The following is a 4,981-nucleotide window of genomic DNA, read 5'->3' as shown; positions in this document are numbered from 1 at the left end:
TGTTTTTAATCAGTCAGTGATATGGGCCTGGAAGGCCCGTGAGTGGACTCTCTGGTCAATCAGTGGAACTGACAGACAAAGAGAAAGAACTAGCACACACTGCAACCTCCAAGAACCTAGATTTGAGAAATGCTAGTTAGACATTCTGCAGCCTGTGCCAGTTTCTCTGGGCTCTTTACTGTGTGGGTGTTCTAGAGCCACAACAGGACTGTTCTTTTTCTGTCTTAGAACTCTTTGTAACAGGTCAAGGACTCTGACCATCTGAAACAACATGATACTTTCAGAGCAGAGAGTTGGTCGTTCAGAGCAACCTGGACTCAAGGGTAGATGTAACATATTCAAATTAAATCCCGGACACTCCAATTAGTATTATATCTTACATTTTGTATGGTATGCATTAATCTGTGGATGTCCATCATCCATTTTATATGATATTAATTTAAATGTGTTTGAAATAATACGAATTGCAATTCATACAATATATTATGAATTTGCAAATCATATGAAATGTTACAAATTCCAAGTTGATGTGACTAACGTTAGCTAGGTGGCTAACGTTAGCTAGGCTAAGGGTTAGGGGATAAAGTTAGGGTAAGGAATTAAGTTAAAGGGATAAGGTTAGGTAACATGTTAAGTAGTTGCAAAGTAGCAAGTTATCCATGATGAGATTGGAACACACAACCTTTGGGTTGCTAGACTTTCACATTATATGTCAACCCGTCCACCCCGACCAACCTCTCAACATTCGTTTTTTTGCCATAAGTAACCTTCTGTCTTGTGTAACCATACCAAATGTTATATATCATACTAATTTAAGTGTCCCGGATTTAGTTCACTATGTTACGTCTAGTCTATGAGATCAGGCTGTTCAGAAAAATGTCAGTAAAGTGGACAATGTCTCAAGTCACAGTGGTATAGCGCATTCATTATCTCTCAACTGCTTGATTAAAAGGATAGTAATTTCCAAAACATACTCTTCAGTAGTTTATTATTGGGGGGACACACAAAGTTACTGGTAAATGAAAAACAGTTGAATCAGGATGTTAAGTGTTAAGTTAACCCTGCTTTTTCTACACTACTTCAGAAGTTTTTTGTATGTCGCTTTTTCCAGCCTTTAATTTCTCTCTCCTGGACCAGCCTCTGCAGGCCATTAACAAATTGAAGCATTTTTAGAATAAGCACCTGCGATCGTTTGAAGTGTGTGTGTGTGCGTGGACGCGTGTTTTTGTGTGAGTGCGTGCGTGTTTGTGCGTGTTTTGTGTGTGTGTGTGTGTGTGGTGTGTGTGTGTGTGTGTGTGTGTGTGTGTGTGTGTGTGTGTGTGTGTGTGTGTGTGTGTGTGTGTGTGTGTACTTATATGTGTTTGAAGTGCTGGTCTAGTGCAACGCGTTGAAGCCTAACTATCCCTGGAAACACTTTCATCACTTATTACTTCATGATTTATGGTCATAAAGACGAGTTCTGTACATACCTTCTTCTTCAAAAAGACCCATTTATATTATTCATGGCTAGACTCAGTTTCTAAGAAGGAGAGCGGGGAGGGGGTACATTTTATATGCAGAACCTGTACTCTTTAAAGCAAGAGATGTGTACATAAAACTCCAGAGCGTGAGAGAGGGGTTTAAAAATGCTAATCAATATGTGCTTTATGGAACGCCATATCACTTTTCACTTTAATTATAGATTTTCATTTCTCTCATTTCTCTTTCTATCTGTCCCTCTTTACACCAGACAGCAACGAATGAAGAATGATATAATAATGCGTGCTGTATTTGGAAAAAATAACTTAAACACCACTGAATTCTATCAGGAGATGCTCCTGCATGATTGTATAATCCATTCAAACTGGCAATGTTATATTTCATATTGATTTAATCATACCTGAATTCTGCGTAAAGCTTGGAGTGTTAGTCAATTAAATTCCCTTTTGGCTAGTACCATGGCTTGCATTGTCTCCATTTTTCTATCAAACGCTATCACATAATGTGTTTAGTAAAGTATGTAAGGGCTGTAAACATCGTAAAATATTACTCAGATATAAAGAATGATCCATTCAATGTGAAGGCTACTTTATTTTTTATTTACTGAACTGTGTTATGTAGTCAATGTCTTTAAACAGAAACATAAATGTTAGAAGAGACAGTGAGCGTATCAGAGGGCGTCTTTACATGACATGTTTTTGATATTCCAGAGTATACAGACCATTTCCAATGTTTGGAATTTTGTGGATATGCAACATATTCTGACATTCTGAATCCAGATGTCTTTTAGACTGACTGTAGCATATCTGTGTTTTCTCTGCACATTCAAGATACAGTGGTTGCTCCACTAAAAGTTTTGTGATTATGCTGTGGGACTTAGAGGTAATTTGTGGTTTAGTATGGTACCCTGCGTCACTACTTCATTGCTCCAGACCAGCGCAAGGGGGAGTTAGAGCACTGATTATGCTTTTGGGTCCCAAGGCGCTACTGTGTCTCTAACTGACAATGAATGGACATAAACCTAATAGAAACTGATAATTGTGCACGACTTCAAAATTGAATTTCAATGAACTGAATGTTGAGGATGAAGAAGGTGATTGAATTTAGAACTATAGTGTAAGAATTGTTATTCCTCTGTCCTGCAGCGCAGACCCGGGAAAAAAAACGTATTCTTTTGTTGCTACTCATCAGTATTACCTACTAAAACTGTTGTTACACTAAGGTTTTTATTCTAAGATAAACTTAGTCCACAATTAGAGTGTGGAAATGTTAGGATTATTTTGCTCTTACTGTAGTATTGTAGCCTACACCCGACCAGTCACATCGCACGGTGCATGAGTGGCCCAGCGGTCTAAGACAGTCACATCGCACAGTGCATGAGTGGCCCAGCGGTCTAAGACAGTCACATCGCACAGTGCATGAGTGGCCCAGCGGTCTAAGACAGTCTGCATCGCACGGTGCATGAGTGGCCCAGCGGTCTAAGACAGTTTGCATCGCAGAGCAAACCTCTATGCTGCAAATGCTGGTTCAATACTCATGCTGGCTGTGACCGGGAGACACATGAAGCGTTGGTAGGATTTTGATTTCTCTCCCTCTAAAAACAGGAATAAATAAATTCTAAATAACAAACTGGCTTTATTTACAAATTAGTAACAATGTCTCACCCCATGTTCAAGAATTGCCTTTTTCTCACTCACTTTATGTTATTTGAAAATAAAAGTAATCTCCAAAATATTGTTATTTTTAAAACAAAGTTCTTATTATTATTAATTAATTTGAATTATATAAAAGCCCAGATATATTATTAACCCTGGTTTTCACAAACGTGAATTCTGAAAAACAACGTTTCTAGCAGGACAATATATATTGGTCATATTGGTCATATTGGTCATGGCTCCCGAGTGGCGCACAATGGGATTACTTTACAGTTCTCCAGCTTTATCCACTTAGATAGCACAATGGGATTACCTTACAGTTCTCCAGCTTTATCAATTTAGATAGCGGTAGGCGCACAATGGGATTACCTTGCAGTTCTCCAGCTTTATCCACTTAGATAGCACGATGGGATTACCTTACAGTTCTCCAACTGTATCCACTTAGATAGCGGTAGGCGCACAAAGTTCAAGGCACGAGGGCAGGAGGCACGGGATGGGCCACAGAGCCGCGTATAGAAGACGGACCTAGCCCATGGGGAAGGGGGGAGGAGGAAGGGAGGGTTGGTCCATACCCGGATCTTGATATGCTGAAAATAAAGACGACGTCTGTTGACTTCCTGAGTTTTCAGCACATGCTCAATAATTTGAGAAATTTGAAATTCATATTTTTCTTTCATGTACATATAATTTTGGGATTCCTTCCGGATATGTGGACATCTTATTGTGTCTATATGTTGACAAATACTGATAATAGGCCTACAAACAGATCTGATCACTTTTGTGTCGCTGAGAATGTTCTTGTACAGCAGGAAATGCAAACTTGTAGTATATTTGAGGTTTAAAAAGGCTTCCGAAGCTTGTAATTTCCATTTAAAAATGTCAGACTTGATTTGCCCTAACGAAAAATGGATCAACACCTAAAAAAAATCTATTAATTTTAATCTACATAATAATATATAATAATACACATTTCCTGTAGCCGTAGGATTATTTTCCTGCTATAACAAATGTATGGTCCTACATCTGTAGTATATTTTCTCAGCACATTGAACGCATATGCTGTTGGCTGAGGTCCATATTAGGATCTTGATATGGATTTTGATATGCTAAATAAGGACAATTTCTGATGCTTGTTTGAGGACATGCTCAGTAATTTGACAAATATTAAATCTATATCATTCTTTCAGACACAAAGATGTTTAAGGCGTAAAAATCGCATGCTAAAAGCACTGCAACTATTAGCCTAGCAACAAGAATCACGTTCCAACTGTCATTTTTTTATTTGGGCGCCACAAATGAGTGTGTAAACAATGTTGTCGAAGTGACAACTGGTTAAACAAATAAGTGACAAGTTGTTCAGAAAATACCCCTCTCTTTCTCCCTCATCCCTCTCTTTCTCCCTCATCCCTCTCTTTCTCCCTCGTCCCTCTCTTACCCCCTCATCCCTCTTTCTCCCTCATCCCTCTCTTTCTCCCTCATCCCTCTCTTTCTCCCTCGTCCCTCTCTTTCTCCCTCGTCCCTCTCTTACCCCCTCATCCCTCTCTTACTCACTCATCCCTCTCTTTCTCCCTCATCCCTCTCTTTCTCCCTCATCCCTCTCTTTCTCCCTCGTCCCTCTCTTTCTCCCTCGTCCCTCTCTTACCCCCTCATCCCTCTCTCACTCATCCCTCTCTTACTTCCTCATCCCTCTCTTACTCACTCATCCCTCTCTTTCTCCCTAGTCCCTCTCTTACTCTCTCATCCCTCTCTTACTTCCTCATCCCTCTCTTACTCCTTCACTCTATTTATACATTTCCATCCATTGTCCTTTTCTCCTTCCCTCCCTCTATCCACCCATTCTCACAACA

This window comes from Salmo trutta, chromosome 13, assembly GCF_901001165.1.
Source record: "Salmo trutta chromosome 13, fSalTru1.1, whole genome shotgun sequence".
NCBI classification, from domain to species: Eukaryota; Metazoa; Chordata; class Actinopteri; order Salmoniformes; family Salmonidae; genus Salmo; species Salmo trutta.
The sequence above is the reverse complement of the archived record's forward strand: the minus strand, read 5'-3'. Positions refer to the sequence as shown.